General features: G+C 42.3%; 2 long non-coding RNA genes across 2 annotated transcripts; one reads left to right on the forward strand and one right to left on the reverse strand.

Moving 5' to 3' along the window:
• Positions 1-292: 292 nt before the first annotated feature.
• Positions 293-10,468, forward strand: LOC308475958. Its single transcript, XR_013985582.1, has 4 exons — positions 293-749; positions 2,417-3,054; positions 9,046-9,198; positions 10,337-10,468. It is a non-coding gene; the product is annotated as an uncharacterized lncRNA (long non-coding RNA).
• LOC308475954 lies at positions 10,469-16,767 on the reverse strand. The gene is made up of 4 exons (XR_013985577.1): positions 16,633-16,767; positions 13,564-13,653; positions 12,481-12,682; positions 10,469-11,006 (listed from the first exon to the last, which is right to left on the reverse strand). It is a non-coding gene; the product is annotated as an uncharacterized lncRNA (long non-coding RNA).
• Positions 16,768-19,163: the final 2,396 nt, after the last annotated feature.

Raw genomic sequence — 19,163 nt, forward strand, 5'->3', positions numbered from 1 at the left:
GAATTTGTTAGGCTTTACACAAAGCAACCTTAGATTGCTCAGTTCATGGCATGGCGTGGAACAGAAACCTTTTAAAGATGGCTAGGGAAGATTAGATTTATGGACCCAGTTCTTCCACCTCAAACCATTGCACCAGCAGTTTCTGGACCAGGCAACGCAGGATTACAATGTTATTTTCTTGAGTTTGGGCCTCACATGAATATAAAAAAGATGTTGGATTCAACTGGCAAATGCAAACATAGATGCTAATGTTTATGAAGTTTTACTACAAGTGAAATAAAGTCTTCTAAAAATTGATAAGGAATACAAGAATCCATGTAAACATATGAATGCATATATCCATATACACAGGTCAGTTATTTTAAAAAGTATTTTCAGCAACTGAAGTTGCTTGTGAATGAAAACAGAATACATTGGGGAAATCATAACACACTTTTTGATTGAGTCTCCATGAAGATAGCACGCTTTAACTGGGAACATCTGTTGAAAATAATTCTTGGCTCAGTTGCCAAAATATCTCTGTATTCCAGGTTCATAAGGATACAGGAAGCTTACTGCCAAACTTGTATGTTTCTATACACTGTAAATAAGCAGGTGGCAAATGATTTGTTTGTTTTTATTGCATAATGACTTATTCTTCCTTATATCTTTGTATTTCTCCCATGTGCCGTTACGGCTCCAACAGTGTGCTATTTGATTCCCCATGGAACCCATTGTTTTCTTTTAAGTTTTTAACATCAAAGTGTAATGTACATATAGATGTAAAACAAACAAGACAATTATAGTAACAAAAGAAACAAGTGTGGGACAACCGGATTTTAAATCAATGACAAGTAGGTTCTATATCTATGACAACTATAGTCCATAATGTTCTGAGGGTGAAGAATGCCCTCAGACTTAGCTATGTGCAGAATCTTGCTTTTATTAATCTAGCTGCCATACGACAAAGAAAAGTATTAACTCTTTAAAAAGAATATTTTGAGAATTATCAAAAATAGACAGCAGTCTTCTGCTATGGCTGACCCAAGCTTTGCGCCAGCTCCATCGTAAAATCAAAATCCGCCTTTTCTCGACTCTTGCGCAAACAAATCACCTCAGAAGGAGCTGTCCTTGGCAGAAATGGCAAGTGTGGAGGCCTGAAACTGCCACCACAGACTGTTTCTGTGAAGCCATCTGAGTTGAGAAAGCTCAATGAAAGTCGTCTTCATTGCTCCTCTTTCCCCACATCTCTTCGAAACCCTTCCCATTTACAGAGCAGCCCTTTTCTTTATGTTGAGACTGCATTAAAAGTGGCCTAAGCAGATTGCTTTCCCTCATGGCAAGCAATCTCTGAAGAGATTTGGAAGTCTTCACAGCTGCAGTAAATCTCTTCACAAAAGCAGTCTGCCCCCTCCCTCGCCCCCCAATTTCATTCTAATTTTGAGCGCTTTAACATGCCTTGACAAAATTCGCTATTTCGATAAGTATTTTTTTAAGATTTAGAGTTACCTAATTTAAACGTGTGAGACAACAGCAGCTAGAATACTATTGGCACAGAAACGGAAAGAAAAGGAGGTTCCAATGAAGGAGGAATGGCTTTTAAAAGTAATGGACTATGTGGAAATGACAAAGCTGACAGCAAAATTAAGAAACCAAAATGATGAACTTTTTAAATAGAAGAGTGGAGGCCTTTTGTGGACTATTTGAAAAAGTATTATAATCAAAGGAAATTGCTGGCAGAATTCAAGATACGAGCAGCGAAATAAAAATGATAAAATAATTGTACAGTGCCACCTCGGGTTAAGAACTTAATTCATTCCGGAGATCCGTTCTTAACCTAAAACCGTTCTTAACCTGAGGTACCACTTTAGCTAATGGGGACTCACTCATCCTGAAGCAAAGTTCTTAACCTGAGGTACTATTTCTGAGTTAGCAGAGTCTGTAAGCTGAAGCGTCTGTAACCCGAGGTACCACTGTATTAGAGGGATTTTTGTAATAGGAGCTTGATATATAAGAATTTGAATAAAAACACTGTGGGGGTGGGGGTGGGAAGTCAAATCTATAAAACAAGTTATGTAATTGTTTGATTTGAAGTTAACTTGTGAAACACACACACACACATATACGGTATATATATATATATAGTTAAGTCAAATAATTACATAACTTCTTTGTTTCATAGATTGGACTTCATAGATTTGTTTCATCAATTTTGATATATATCTATATCTTTATATCGATATCTATCGATATCTATATCTATCTATATATGAAAAGAAAAGCTATTCTGCCATCTTGTGGTGTTGATGTCTCCCCTGGCATTCATGCTGATTGATTGGCTCCCCAATAAACCAACATCACCTCTAAGTATATCAGTCATGTCACCAGTATTAACCTGGACTGGTATCTTCCCAAATTGCACAATACACTGAAGCAGATTCTTGCCTACACACAGATGGGTTCCTCTCACAGGTGTACTTCTAGTTCATTCTCCTTTGCAATATCATGGAGCGCTTCCCATAGACTTTTTCTTATGATTGCAGCAACTGTTTCTCCTTTGTGACTTCAGTAACATCACTAGTCTTTCACTTCAAGTCTTGGTAGGTGCACAGTGAGTACTGTTCCGTTGTACTCTGCCGTTTGCTGGTTTTGGACAATCAGCTTCTGAACATTTGGTGTTTTCTTTCACACTTGGAAAACCTTGCAGCAATGGTGGCACCAAGCCAATATTTCACAACTGATTTTAACAATACCACCTGGCAATGGTTTGGCAATTGGAATATATTTGCCAAATACAAAGCACCTGCTATTTTACATATATGAGCAGACACACCCTTCCTCACTATGGCTAATGCTATGTTGTCCAAATTAAACCCATTTGTGCTGTCAACAATCTTGTACTTTTGATTGTTGCAATACACTATGCAGAATATTTATAAGACTGAATCAAGGGCACATGTATTTGTTACTATTGTTTATGTCTTGTTTGCTGTTGCCATTTTTCAGGAGATCAATGGCTAGTACAGATTTGGCATGGCTGAGGTCCATGTGCTACCACTGTGACTCTGTCTGTAGGTAAGAAAAGTTTTTGCTTATCTTGTCCTCAACAGCCGCTCTCTGGTTCTCATTCTCCTTCATCTCTGTTATGCGGCGTATCCAAGTTTCTTCTGCTGGGATGGTTCCATTAAATTCTTTGGTTATACACAGATTGACTTTACCACTTCTGGCATCCACGGGTCACCTCCTTGTCATCATTCCCAGAAATAGGACTTAGTACATTATTTGCATTCCTTACCTGGGTAGTGCTACTGAATCTTCTTTTCACCTACTATTAGATTCAGAAGCTGAACTACTATCTAGCATATTATCATAGCCCATATTAAAATCTCCTGCTGCAATAATTTCCCCTTTAGTGAAAGAATTAAGTTTTTTTCAAGGTCTTTGCCATAAAGGAATATTGGTTTGATTTGGGACCATAAATAGATGCCAGAGTTAACTGTTTATCATCACATTGGCCTGAAACAAAAATAAACCTGCCTTGTGGATCTTGTTTAACACCTTGGGGTTTTTTGAAGAAAGAGGACCTTCAACTCTTTAACTAGTTAGAGACCCTCCACTATTATAACATCCCTCAGACCCCTCACATTTAATGTAAGCAATTTAATATCTCCTGTGGATTCAAGGGGAATTTTTTTTTGGATAGCATCTCTGAACCGAGCGGTGCAAAGCGTCTATAAGTCTCCCATAGCACAGCAGCAAGAAACAGAACAAAAATGAGAATCATAACCCAGTAACCCCCCTCCACTAACCCCCATACCCTTTCCAAGTCCACTGTGGGAGTAACCAGAAATTAGCAGCTCTGTAGAAATACCACAAGGGGATTCCACCATCAATGGACCTGCGAATTGTGAGGAAAACAAATGCCTAGGCATGTCTTTTACAGCCATGACTGTAACATAGGCTCCAAGAGTACCATTTCTGCATCCCAACCCTGCAAGCTATAAACAGTAATACTCTGAAAAGTTAAAGGGATTAAATAAGGTTCGCTAAATCTTACTGCGCCAGTAAATCAGGCAATATTGCAATAAGTAAAGAATGAAACGTATCATGCAAACACAATCTTGAACTGTGGTGCAGCAAATGTTTTTCAGCATTTCCTGTAAAAATATGGATGTATGAATCTTGATAATGCAGATGTTTTTAGTTTCAGCGGTTTTGGTCTATTTATCCTGTGTTAGAGATTTTGTGGTGGTTGCCACTTGCCATTCATCCCAGGTGCATACGTAAAGGCAGATCTTCTGCATCTTCCTCGATCAATTATTATTCTAAAGGAGAGAGTGATTCGGTAAAGATAATATTATGAAACAGTTTTGTCTTGTCAGTTGCTTTATGTATTATGCCATCCATGTTTGTGATTAACATGAAGGGGAAGCCCTGGAAGCTGGCTTGAATGTGTGGCTTTGTTCAAAATCTCAGCACTAAGGTCATTCAGAAAATGAACACAGCATCCTATTTCCACTGGACCTTTTCCCCTGATTGCTTTCATCAGAGCATCTCTCTGAGCCAGTGTGGTGTAGTGGTTAAGAGCAGTGGACTCGTAATCTGGTGAACCGGGTTCGATTCCCTGCTCCTCCACATGCAGCTGCTGGGTGACCTTGGGTTAGTCACACTTCTCTGAAGTCTCTCAGCCTCACTCACCTTATAGAGGGTTTGTTTGGGGGGGAGGAAGGGAAAGGAGATTGTTAGCCGCTTTGAGACTCCTTAGGGTAGTGATAAAGCAGGATATCAAATCCAAAATCTTCTCTTCTTCTGGGAGGAATTAGTAAACGCAATAGCCATATCTCTTGTGAGAGTGCGGAATCAACTCAAGGGCCTCTCCCGCTGTTTTTCTCCTTATTGTTGGTATCTATTAATTTTTATATTTTCAGTTCTAAGGTAGAAAACTCATCTTGCAATTTTTGAATAAGCTCTGCATGGAAGCTTTCGATCCATACAGTCTAGGGATAGGGCTGGACATGTTGAGGCTTCTCCTCCGCTGGAGTTAGGCTTGCTATTAGGCACCATTACACATTTCCCACCTTCCCCAGGGCCCACAAACTTTGGGGCAAAGTAAGTTTTAATATTGCACAGAGAGCAAAATTTTTAACTTAAAAGTTGTCTCTGAACCATTGCCTTCTAAAGTGTTTTCTGTTTGGGTGCAGAATTGAGCCCTATAGAATTGCGGAGGGTGATTTTTTTTTTTTTAAAAAAGGCTTATGGAGGTACCTGTCTCAAGCCACCGCCTCTGTTGTCACGCACATGTGCCCCCCCTCCAAATTTGCTTTTCTCTTGAAGCGCTATGATAACAGTATCTAGTGAAATATGATTTAGTATCTAGTGAAAAGACCTTCGTCTGCCAACAAAGCTTTTAGGTAGAGACCTTCCCAAGTTTGCATCTGCATTGAAATTGGTTTTAGATGTTTTAATTGTTTTACCTATTTTGTGTTTGTTGTCCTGAGCTCCTTCTGGAAGAAGGGTGGAATATAATATAATAAAATTAAATTAAGTTAAGTAATAATAATAATATTAACAGTTACCGAGAGAGTGGTCCTGTATCTTATTATGCAGGGTTGGTAAAGCCTCTGTTTCTGTCATAAATTGAATCATTGTCATCTTTTAGAAATAATATGGTTGGCTGTGATGCTGAAACTAACTATAACCAGGCCTGCCATGACATTAAATTGGATCATACTTTTAAAAAATAAAATAAAAAGTTACAATCAGTTAATGAGCTTCTTCTGAATGAGAAACAAGTACAGACCTTAGTAAAGAAATAGCAGGCAGCTGCTCTCCACCTAAGAATGAGAGAAGTGGAGACATATGCAGTTGGCCCTTGATGTGAAAATGGCGCTGCTGTAAGTACACAAGATTATCCCTGTTTTCACCCGTGAACTACTGGAGGATATGATTTGAAAGTACTCAAGCAATAAGAGCTAAGATTAGCCTTGCTGAACCAGAGCCATGATTTCATCTCTTAAAAGAGATGTCTTTTTAGCCATCCTCATGATCCTGGACATTACATATACGAGTCACAAAAGACTTAAAGCCTTTGTGCTGGGCCCAGGGGTAACCCGTGAAACGCAGTCCAGGACCGGTCCAGAATCCAAAGGTTCCGCTAGGAGTCAGTCCGACAGGGCCACGGCAGGACACGAGGCAGGAAACAAGGCTAAGACAGGGGCAGGATCAAGCATACAGCAATGTTGCTCCTGCAACCTGGAGCAGGGTCCGACAGCCTTTTATCTTTGTTGGGGTAGCGGCCGGTCCTGATCCCCCGGCACTCACCTCCCCATTTCGCCCAAAAGCGAGCACTCCTCCTGCGAGTACTCAGGTCTCTCCTTCTCTCAGACCTTAGTCTCTGCAGCTCGGGAGACGTCGGTGGGTTACTAGACAAAGGGGCCACCTCAGCCTCCCCTGACCAAACCGGTAGTGGAGCAGCTGTAAGTGATGGCCCAGCTGGAAGGCAACGAGGTAATCCCTGCATCTGTAGCCAGGGCAGGCTCAGGCCCCTGACTCAGCCCAGCTGGTGTTTGTTGCAGGAGAACCTGTGCAGACTGGGACTCTTCAGGATCAGGCCCCAGACTTGGTTCAGATGGTGCCTGAGGCAAAGGATCCGGTGCAGACTGAGTCCCTCTGGTTCTGAGTCCGAGCCCGAGTCCCAGGCCATCACAGCCTTTTCTTTCCCAATGTATACTGCTTTATTATTTTTTAATCCTATAAAATGCAAACTGCATAGATTTTACTTAGGAGAGTAGACAGTGGAATAGAACTAGTAGGAAGCTTTCAGTGTGGTGACCCAGTACTTGAAAGCTTCCATAAATCATAACTAGTATATTAATAATCCTGCAGCCAGGTGCCAGACACTTTGATTCCATCATACCAATTTTACCCAATTTGAACTGGCTGCAAGTTTGTTTCCAGGCTCCATTCAAGGTGCTGGTGTTCACTGTGAAAGCACTAGTGCAGCCCTGAGGCCATGCTGGGAAGCAGCGTTTCTTGGTGACTGGCAAAGAAGAATATTACTCTGTGCAAAGTGAGAATTAACTTACATAATGGGTTATATAAAAGCTGAGTTAACAGAACACTCATTGTGAACATCAGGAATTAAATGAGATGCATGCTTTATGCTTCATCAGAAACAAGGGTGTTAAGTACACTGAACTGGAATATCAGAAGGTGTAATAAAACAAAATAGCTTATGGCATAACTAGGAAGTGATAGAACAGTGGGATCTGCTTTCTCAGAAACTCAGTTTTAATCTTGTAAAACGCACAACACCAGTGCAAAACAACAACAGGTAAAGAAACAGAATAAAAACACATTAAAGGATGCAACCAAAGGTGAGTTTTAAGGGAGAGGTTGTGAGAACAATATACATAATTTTCTTGAAGTCCATGAGATTAATGTCCTTAATTTTGTAAAATATTTGAGAAACATGCAAATAAACCCTTTCTAGATAATAGGCTCACAATACACTTTTTCAAAAGGGGGGGGATACATTAATGTAAGTTTGTCAAAATAACAGTTTAGCTGTCCTTTCTTTTTCAAATGGAAGAAAAACCGTATGTAGGGAAGCTTTTAATGTTCGATGCTTTACTGTATTTTAATATTTTGTTGGAAGCCGCCCAGAGTGGCTGGGGAAGCCCAGCCAGATGGGCGGGGTATAAATAATAAATTATTATTATATTATTATTATTTGCTAAACACTAAAAGTCTCTGCAGCTGGTCTGGGTTAAAGAAAATGGTGAGTCACAGATGGTCGTGCTGTAGGCAAAAGCCTTTTCAGTAGCCAGAAGTTGATATGTATCTGCAAATGCCACTCTTTGCTTGTAGATTTTTTGAAACATTTGTTTTCATAAGACGTTTTTGGCCAGAGAAAACTCATATTTTGTCAGGAGTAGGGTTCCTGGGGAACTAAGTGGGTTTGTTTCCTCAAAATCCAAGTCAGCAACAGATGCCACTGCAATGATTATTTCATCATTTTCAGAAAATCTCCTGTTTATTTCAATAAATACAGTATCAATGACTTCAAAATATATTATTTCCACTTGTTCACTTTAGCTCACTTTTTTCACTAGGGTTTTTGTTAAAACATATTTCTGTAGTGTTGCATTTCTGTTGAACTAGGACTTGCACACTCCAGTGTTTGCCACTTGCAACACTTGCCTCGTTACATTGGCCTAACAATTTGGATGAGTCTAGAGTGTTCAAGTGGTTTCAGTCTCAGCTCTGTAAAGCATGCAGCACCGAAAGTGATACATAACCGTTCTGTGAACCTTTGCATTTTTCACATATCAAGATTTCCAAAAGCAACTTAGGACATTTTAGAAGCATATCTGAAGCATTCGTTTTGTGCCATGTCCTCCCAGAGACTCCAAAGGCACACTCCATTGTCTCCCGAGACAGACAAGTGCCAGCAATATCTCTCAAAGAACTTGTGCCATGAATATCTGCAAGTTCATTCTGAGTTTCCAGAGACCCATCATTTTTTTTCTATGGGAATTTCAATCAGTTTTTCATTTTTTTAGGGTATATACAAATTTGCAAATACAGTTCTGTGTACAAAACACCTGAGTCCTTTACTTACCATAGTTGGCAATATGCATAGTTCTGAGCAGACTGATGCAGTGTCCACTGAAATCTGCAATTGGCAGCTGTCTTTCCCACAAAAAGTCTGCTGCTCAAGATCAGAGCATGGAGCTGAAAAACTTGATTCCTCCAGCTGGTTTTGCATGATATGTCTAATATAAGCGATATCGCACCAGGGACAACTCTTGGCAATGGCATCCAGAACTGTCACCATATCAGAAGTTGCGGCACTGAACCGACACTGAGACCTGTGCTCTTGACTTCAGGCTCTCAAGTTCATTTTTCATGCAAATCCCCTGGCATTTCACTGAGTGCCATGCATGTAAAATGAGTAAAAGTGTTTCTAGACACTTTGTACATAACTTTTTTTAAAAAAAAAAGCATACCAAATAATGTAATGATCGGCTCTTCTGTTAGCCCTTTATTTTCTTCTATCCACAGGACAGATATAAGAGGAAAAGAGCTCTACATTTTCGGTGCTTTCATTGCTGCTCTGAACTATAAATGGGATGGCATTTTGGAAATGCCACCCTCATCTTAGCTAGTCGAACCAATTACTGATGGAAAAGATTACCTACAAAATAGGACAAGGAGGTAAGATGGCCCAGCCATTAACCATACGTTAACTTTAAAGGCATGTAGCTATTAGGACTCTGCTTTTGTAATGACGTCAGTTCAATTATTTTTGCAGTGTGGAATATAAAAAATAACTCTCTTTTTTATGTAGTGCCAAATACAAGCTGTCATTCAGATGATTATTGGATTTCGGGACATCTCGTTTCCCCACTTGCTATCTTAAAGGGGACTGACAGGAAATGGGGACCTTTTTTTCCCATTGGCACATCTTTTCTTTTCTATTTCCCCTCCACTTCTTCTCAGGATCCTAACAAGTGCCTCAGATGTGTTAGGTTGTGAGACTATGATTGCTCCAACTTAATCAGTACCCAGCAGAGATTTGAACATGGGTTTGCCACCTAAAATAATCTAATCACTACACCATATTCTTCTCCTTGTGTTTTTTCCTGTTATAACGCAAATCCCAAAAAAATCAGCCAAGATTCACAGGAAGGTTGATATTCAAACAGCTAATGAAGATTGTATAAGGGGTGTCCACTAGCCCCATAATATGCCCATCAGTATCACACATCAGAGAGGGGTGGCAAGTGACAGGATGAAGGTTGAATTGGAAGACTATGTTTCTGCCTTCAAACACATTGTTTTGCTTTGTTTTTATCTATTACCCACCTTCCCCCCTGTGTGATGGCCTGGGAATCTGATTCAGAGGCTGAACCGGAGGAATCCCAGCCTGCACAGGAGTCCCTGCCTCTAGGGCCGGCTGAGCCAGGGCAGGGCCTTGAATCTGAAGCACCTGCACCTGTGCCGGATCCTCAGGAGCAGATACCAGATGAATCCACTCGGGCTCCAGAGGTGATTGAGGACCCATTGCCTACAGGTGCGCCTCTCCCAGCCTTGTCAGGGGAAGGTGAGCCTCCCCCTGGGTCCAGTAACCCTCCCGCCTCTCCTGAGCTGCAGAGGCTCAGGGTAGAGAGGCGGAGGGAACTGGGTTCTCTCAGGAGGAGTGTTCGCCTTAAGGCCAGGAGAGGCGGGTCACCTGTGGGCCGGGACCGCCCCTGGCCTCAGAGAAGATAAAGGCCAGTCAGCCCGGTCCCAGGTTGCGGCAGCAACGTCGTTGGAAACCTGTTTCTGCCAGTACCCAGACCTGTTCTTCCAGAGTTCCCGACCTTGCCCGGCTCCTTGCTTTGGACCCCGCTTCGCCCTTGGTGGACAGTCTCCAGACCCTCGACCCAGGACCTGACTCTGACCACGCCTCACGGTAACCTCCCCCCGGACCAGCACACCCTGGTTTTAATACAACACTGAAAACAATTTTAAACAACTTACAACCACAAAATAGGGTGAGTCCTAAATATATATGTCTCAAGTATCAAAGGCCAGATAATGATGCATTTGCCGGCATTTGCCAGAAACTATAGTGCAGTTACTAGATGTGCCATTTGGACTGTACAAAGTGCAATGCACACAAACTGCTTGGAACTAGCTTCCTGGCAGACTGCTACCTCCTAAATTGATGATTAGAGCACTTGTTTTTAAATGGAAGGTTGTTAAGTCAAGCTATAAAATCTACAACATATTCTCCACTATTGAGAGACGGGTAAAAAAAAAATCAAGGTGCCACTGACTTCTAAAAATTGGTCATAACAGTTACCAAGGTTGCAGGTTTATCCTCCTGTGTCTTCTGCAGGGTGTATGATCTTCCTATTGCCTCTTTTTACTTCCTTCTTCCTTGCTAGCTGTTACTCATTGGAGACAGAGCTCCAAGGTCATAGGACACATTTTTCAAGTAGATTTGAGGCCTGGCAAATAAGCCTGCCTAGAAGAAACTGAGAGGATCAGATAAGACCAGAAAGAATAACCTGAATTAGCAACCTGCATGGTACCATCTATCCCACCTTCCCAGCTGGCAACCAGAAAATTTGTCCGACTCCTAAACATTTGCATAATGTCACAAAACTACATCGTCACTGGGCATTTTTAGATAGCACTTTTCTTGGCTGGATGCTGTAATTCACTCTGGTGACCACTGGAGGACCATAATCAGCTGAAGCACATCCTGTGCGTCATGATGACTATGGGAACGGAAATGGTTGAAATTCAGTCACCTGCCTGGATATGTGCCACAAACAGTCTTCGTAAATCAGAAAGACCATTGGAGTATAACGTGGAACAGAACACGCATGAAAACCAAAGAGAATGTTGCAATCCAAAATAAAGGTTCCTATCGAGTTCATACTGTTCACATACCATCCTGTTGTGGAAGCCATTGTCTCAGTCCAGATATGCAAACCATTTTGTGCACCTCATCAAGATATTTGTTTTGTGTCCTGAATAGTGACCACTCAAGGTGTACTGCAAGCTGCTTCTGGGTTTATTTGCTTGCTCATTTTAATTTCTAAGACGCGGGTGGCGCTGTGGGTTAAACCACAGAGCCTAGGGCTTGCTGATCAGAAAGTCGGCAGTTCGAATCACTGTGACAGGGTGAGCTCCTGTTGCTAAGTCCCTGCTCTTGCCAACCTAGCAGTTCGAAAGCACGAAGTGCAAGTAGATAAATAGGTACCGTTCTGGCGGGAAGGTAAACGGCGTTACCACATGACCCGGAAGTTATATGCCGGCTCCGTTGGCCAGTAAAGCAAGATGAGCACCACAACCCCAGAGTCGTCCGCGACTGGACCTAACAGTCAGGGGTCCCTTTACCTTTAATTTCAAAGGTGATGAGCTCCAGGCCTCAGACAACTCTAGTGCACCTCCCCAAGGCTCCACACTGGAGCAGCTAAATCTCAAACTTCTTCGTCACTTCTTAAATAAAGGACTCCTGGCATTCACTAGCCTAGAGTCAGTCTAGTAATCTACCCCCCAGTGAGTCCACGGAGAATTTCAGCACATGGCTTGGAAATTTAAGCTGCATTCTCTCAGCCATTATTTCCCCAGTGCCTTCTCTTGGATAGTGTTCTTTAAGAAGCTTTAGTGCGCATCTGCTGCAAACAAGGCTTTGGATGCCTGCATTTCAAATCTTCCAAACTTCTCACCCACACGTCCATCTTCATTTGCCAAATTGGCGTTAACGCACTCTTCCCCTCTCGCTGTGAGAAGCAGATTTTCTCTGTTGAAGCAGACCGTGGCACAGAGGTGATGTCACTTGTGGCCACGGGGTGCCCACTTCTAACAACCCCAGTGATCCTGTCTCGCTGCGGTCATTAGATGTCCTGTCGCATTTTTCTTTCCACCCCCGCCGCCGAATGCTGTGTACCTACTTCGTTGTTCTTGGCAGGCCATGGCACTGATTCATATGCTTCCTACCTCCTTTCCTATACAAACACCCGGGCAAGTAGGTGCCACGCAACGTGTCAGGCTGACAGTTCTGTGGGAAACGACTCTCCAAATGAATCCCAGTGAGGTGGGAAAATGGCACCGTGCCCTGCCTGCATTGCAAATTCTAAATGCACCAGGTCTCCAGTGGCTTGTTCCTTCATTATTCCATACTCGAGAATTGAGCAGCTTTCTAAATGGGGGGGGGGGGGGAGACAATGTTCTTGGCCAGTGAAAAGGAAAACACTCCCCAACCCTGACCAGCTTCTAATAAGGATGCCCAAGCAAGAACTGAACGGATTGCCCACAGAGAAACCTTTAGTTCTCTCTTCTAATATCTTATTCCCTCATTTGTCTCTTATGCTCAGTGCATCTTGGATCATTACCTGGTCCATGCTAGTCTAGCAGTTCATGAATGTGTTACTACAATAAGCTGTGTTGCTCTGCACTCGAGTACCCAGGGCTACTCAAGCAGATGGGCAATTATCAGTGGCAATCTCTATCCCTAGACAGAACATCCCTCTCTGTGCCCAGGGCTGTGTTTCAAAGGAACACTTGCCCTTTTTTTTCCATTATTGCCACAAGCAAACATTTTCTTAAACAAGCTTTTTATGAATCAGCGAACCGTTTAACTGCCAATAGAATTAGCTTGGGATTTTTTGCTATCGCAGCAACGCAGAATGAATATCAAGAACACGCTTGAGAGACGTACAAGCTTTCTCTTGGCAGCGTTTAACAGTTTAAATAGTTTCAGCCACATGGAAACACTGGAGTAGGATATCTAATGGAGGCAGGGATAAAGGAAAACTCCAAATAAGGGTTTATTGTAGGTGAAGAGGTCAAACAACATAAGAACATAGTGGGATCAGGCCAAGGGCCCAACTAGTCCAGCATCCTATTTGCAATAGTAGAGAGACAGACAGAGGAGGCACCCCCATTCAACGGCCTAGCTTTGCTCCCAGCCTCTAGGGGCAGAGATGGACCAGCAGGAAAGCTCTGCGGAACGCCTCCCTCCTCCTGAGTACCACCACCCAGCTTTGCCACTAAGCAGGAGGGGGAGATCTTTTCCCCTACCTGGCAGTGTGGTGGGGAGTTTGTCCACCCACCGTAGGGGGTGGCAGCAGGGATTTTTGCCTCAGGTGCCAAAAATGCTTCAGGCTGCCCCTGTAAAGAGAGAGTGAGAGCACACACAAATATCATTCCTCACCCAGCTACCAGAAACACCTTCAGTTGAGCACAGGCGAAGACACGGTTTAAACACCCCAACAGCCAGCTAAATTCATTGCCCCACATCATACCTCCACAGAAGACACCCTGCATCCCTGATTCTGGTAGCTGACAGAGCCCTGTAAACTCACCTTGCTCATTCTCTCTGCCTCTCAAAAACAAGGAGGGCCATAGCCTAACCAGCAGGGCTGTAGTTTAATCTATATGAGGTCCTTGGTTCAATCCCCAACATCCCTAGGTAGGAGTGGGAAAGACTCATTTGAAACTTTGGAGAGCTGCTGCCTAGAAAAATCTAGATGGACCAGTGGTCTGATTTGGTATAAAGGAGCATCCTATGCTCCTAAAATCTGCAGTCTGTCTCCTTTGTTGCCTTTCACAGATACACAAATCTAGATCACATCCTCTTCAGCTGGAAGGTGGAAAAGGTATACAGTGGTACCTCGGATTAAGTACTTAATTCATTCTGGAGGTCCGTTCTTAACCTGAAGCACCACTTTAACTAATGGGGCCTCCTGCTGCTGCCGCACCGCCGGAGCACGATTTCTGTTCTCATCCTGAAGCAAAGTTCTTAACCCGAGGTACTATTTCTGGGTTAGCGGAGTCTGTAACCTGAAGCGTATGTAACCCGAGGTACCACTGTACACATAACAACCTTTCTGCGACCTTCCAGATAATTCCTAGCCATTCAGAAAGCATCAGCTGACTGTTTTGCCAGTGATCTTCTTAACAAAAGAAAATTGTAAGATATAGTCAGCAGGGTTGGCCAAGTTTATGCACTCCTCCTGGCTTCGTTAACCTTCTGCTGTTCAAACACCCAATCTTACAACAATACTATGATCAATGATATTGAAAGCCACCAAGAGGTCCAGGAGCATCTGAAGAGTCAGTTCCGTTGACCTCAGGGAGTCAATATCAACCACTTTGGGACACCCTGATGCACCGAGTACAAATGTAACATACAACTTTATGTGAGCAAAGAATAGGAAGGGAAAGAGTGCAATAAAAATCAGAGTAAGAACAACACAAGTATGTTTGCAGCCAGTTCTGAAAATCATTGAAATGGGAAATACACTTCCAAAAAAACCCAAACTCAGTGAATGGTTTGTGTTTAGCTCTAGTGTGAAGAGAAGTCAGAGCAAGGAGCACTTAACACCATTGTAATTCCATAGAAAGCAACTTGATTATTTCAAACCTAGTTTTAAAAACTTTGTTGAGTACTTATTTATATCCTGAAAGGAACCTCACTGTATAGGTGTTTATTTCTTGTTTGGAGAATGAACTTGAAGTTATCCACTTATCCATACACAACCCTGGGCAGCTTTTAAGAAAACGGTATCTACCAGATAAGTGTAATTTAAAGAAAATAATCATAAGCACTTCATTTTATATCTTTGCACAATAGCCATTTATAGTAAATTACTGCAGAGCCACAAAAACAGAACTCTTGTGACCTTTTCTTCCAGCAGATAATCTGCACTGGTAAAGCGAGATTGCTTGTCGCAGGGATAAATAGCATATGTCACTTACCCATTTTAGGAGAACATATGCGGAAAGGGCATTCTGAAATTTCTATCATCTGTGGGGGAAATACTGCACGATTCTGTCATTGCAACACAGCTGATACATTTGTTTGGTGTTTGTTTATTGTCTCAATTGGCTATCCTCCCATATTTAATATTTCTTCTTTTGAATATCTTGTAGTATATTTGAATTCCATAGAGATCAGATTCTAGGCCCTGTAGTTTCCACCTTTCTAAGTGTTGGCAATACAGCCAGGATCCTTCTTGTGTGGTGGAACACTATGCATGCATACAAAATATATATATACAAATGGTTGTGGACACTGGACATGCTAGTGGTGAGGAGCTGGTGGCCAGCAGCATCCTTCACACAGACACTGAAAACACCTTATACTGACTCCAGACTTACAGGAACATAGCCAGTGGCCTTATACTGCATCAGACTAGTCCATCTAGCTCAGAATTATCTACACTGATGGCAATGGCTCTCCAGGGTTTCAAACATGGTTTCAAGGTTTCAGGAGTCTCTTCCCAGCCCTACCTGGAGGTGCCAAGGATTGAGACTCAAACCCTTTGCATGCAAGGCAGATACTCTACCATTGAGCTACAGTTCTTCCCAAAAAGTTCTTCTTTAAAAAGCTATATCAGCACGCCATCCAAATGGGCAAGCATTCATGTTACATAGGAATTTTCCGCAGTGCTGTTCTTATGCTCTGGCTGGCTCATTGCAGATTTCTGAACAAATGTAGGTGCAGGATAAAAGCTGTAGTGACCACAGTTGACCATCCCAATCTTTGTGATGATATCTCAGTTCTTCGTAGTGGTTTTTCTGTTCTGATTTGTGAACAGTATGGAACACCTGCAAATTCACAGCAGATTGTTGCAAAAACAAAAGAAAAACTATAACCAGCTAAAAGACAATAATACTGCTACTTGCTTTCTTCCATTAGAAGCCCATTCCCAGTTTCCAGATAGCACAACTGCTAATTATGTAATCTGTTTACTGAAGAATAAGAAAGGAAACTGCAAACTAGAAAATCAGATTCTAATTATTTCCCCATCGCCACCCTGAATCTATGATATCAGCAAAACAAACCTGTTGTGAATTTCAGCTCTATGCACAGACTCAGAATTACTTTGCCTGTCATCCCTGGAGCATGAAAGCAGAAGACTTCACACACACGAGAGAGAGCAAACACACAGAGCAAACACATATACAGTTGTTTACTCACAGCAAAGAAAAATCTGGCTGACAGTTTTGCTATTCCTTTTTTCCATATCACTCATATACATGAGACGCATGCAATCATATGTTTTGCTATAATACTCAAACCATAGGCAAATGAGCATTGCCATTAACACACTTGCCTGTCTCACTCACATTGCTAATTATTACCTGTACTGTGTGATGGTTGGGAGTTCCCTTTTTAGTGTTCTCACTCCTGAAGAGATCAAGGTAGCTTTTTGATGGCTTCCCCAATTCAATTGCCCCAGTTTGTTTGTGTTAAACTATCTTCCTATAGGTTCTCTCTCTGCATATAGAATCACTTCTATAGAGTCTTAGGACTCTCTCCAGGTCACAAACCCTCCTCTGTCATAGCCTCAGACTGTACCTCTAGACCCACCTTGGGGGTTTTTGCTTGACTGGAATGTATCCTGATAAAGAAAGGGGTGTGACTGTGTGTAAAAACTAGCCTACTACACAAAAGTGCACTTTTGCCTCTGACCTACCCAGCACTGCCATATGGCCCCTGGAAAGTTTCCCAGAAGGGAATGTGGCCCTCAAACTTTAAAAGGTCCTCTACCCCTGATCTACATAAAGATAACTAATTGTCTCTACACCAAACTAAAATTATTTAAGAGAAAGGGAGCTATAGAATTAACATCTAGGCAGAAATAGCTCACATAGTTTAGCTGTCTTTTGCCAAATGGTTATAAAATTGTATGTGAATTAGCCCTAAATGAATTAAGTGAACCAAATGGACTAAATCCTAAATGAGCCAGTCCTAAATGAGCACATGTAATTACAACATCATCCATTATAATATCAAACTTGGTGGCCGCTTGCCAAACAGCAGAGTAGTCAAAACAGGAGAACAAGACAAAGAAGGGTTTTCTGCATACCCATGACACTCCCCAGTTATGAAGGGAAACATTAGCTTGTAAAAAGGAAGAAGGTCTCCCCAAAAATGCTTTATAAAAAAACCTATTTGCAGGTGCAAAGACTCGTTTGCTACACAAGCAGCTGCGGCGGAATACAGCCACTGCACTGCCTTCTGAACTGAGGTGGCCATATGGGGTGCTAGGACTAGGAGGGGGCAGAGCAGAGATGAGGTCAGGGGAAGCACCAGGTTTGCAGTGGTGACAGGTACAGGTGTGCATCCACTCAGGCTTACCTCTGCAAGCATGGTACTTCACCCGCCCTTACCACCACTCTGTCCTGTGCCCCCTTAGTCCCAGTGGCCGGCAGCACTGCCACAGGGTGGTGCAGTGGTTGTGTACCACCTCATGTGTGGTGACTGGGGAAAAGGAAGCATCTGGAAGCACCTTAACATTGCAGTCCTAACCATGCCTACTTGTGAATATGTACTGTTTAAGTCAGTGGATAACATTTGCTCTATTGCTCTCCTTGTTTTAAGGGCAGGATTGCAGTGCCTGCTATCTCATTTGTCAGTCTTGCACTTCCATAGATTGATGAGAAACAAGCTAGCAACTCTTGTCCCACAATGTTACTGCAGCCAAAAACAGAAGAAACACTTATCTAACTAATCCCTATTTCCAAATTATGAATCATTGATTCCATGCTTTGTAGGTAGTTGTTGTAGCTTGGGGCTCCACACATTAGAATTTGCAAATAGTCTTTAAACTGCTTCTTAAAATATAAAACAAGATACCTGCTGTTTGATTGCATCGTTACAGCATTGAGGGGCTCAGATTAGCTGTTAATGCTCACTAGAAAGCATGTATTGCATCTTTGAGGATACAGGGTTTCTGTCCCATTAAATTAAGGAGCGTGTTTCATACAAATTGCCTTCCCTCCTAATTCTGCTTGGGTTTTCTTGTCTATTAAGAACATTCCAAGAAGCAACTGTGTTGTAAAAACAAAAGTAAAGAACTTTAGGTCCCAAGAAGTCTTAGATTTCATGATCATTTTGCCTTAATGCATTTCATAACTGAGGTCGTGTAGAAGAGAGAAGCTAGAAAATAACCAGGTAGCTAAGGCTACAGTCCTGTACTCATGTGGAAGTAAGTCCCATTAAACTCAGTAGAGGTACCCAGAGAATCAGACTGGTCTAGTTTTACTGAGTGACTTTAAGTTGCTGAGGCCTGAGGATATAAACAAGGTGTCTGACCATGTATAGTCCACCACCTGTCTGCTTGACCCTTTGCCTCCACATCTAACAAGAAGAGGAAGTCCAGCAGGTTGTAAATTCCTCCTTGGAAAAGGGGGTGGTTATTAGGCCACTCATGAAGAAACTTAACCTGGATCTGAAAGATGTAAACAACTATAGGCTGGTTGCCAGCAGCCCAGTGTTACACACTGAGATATGAAAGCTAGGAGCTAAATGGCACCTTAAACCTAGGTTATGGGTGCAACAACAGAATGTCTAGGCACACTTTTTTTATAACAAGAATACAAAGCTGAAAATGAATGAACTGCAGCTAAAATATTATGTTCATTTTTCACATTATCTAGTCCTTCCCCTGCCCACCCCCTAATACTCTTAAGAGTGTCTCTTCTCCAGTCTCCAGACTGGCTGGAAGTTGGGGAGGCAGAAAAAGGTCCTCCTTTGCTGCCACTCTGCAGTTTTAATCTGAAATCTTAGGCGCAGTACTGGGCCCAGAGCTCAGAAACTGCTCATGCTGACGAAATTCCCTGTCACAAAATGTGCCTAGAACAATGGAAGTTTCAAACACTGCAGCAGT

The sequence above is a fragment of the Podarcis pityusensis genome (genome assembly GCF_964106645.2).
Source record: "Podarcis pityusensis genome assembly, chromosome: 4".
NCBI lineage: Eukaryota > Metazoa > Chordata > Lepidosauria > Squamata > Lacertidae > Podarcis > Podarcis pityusensis.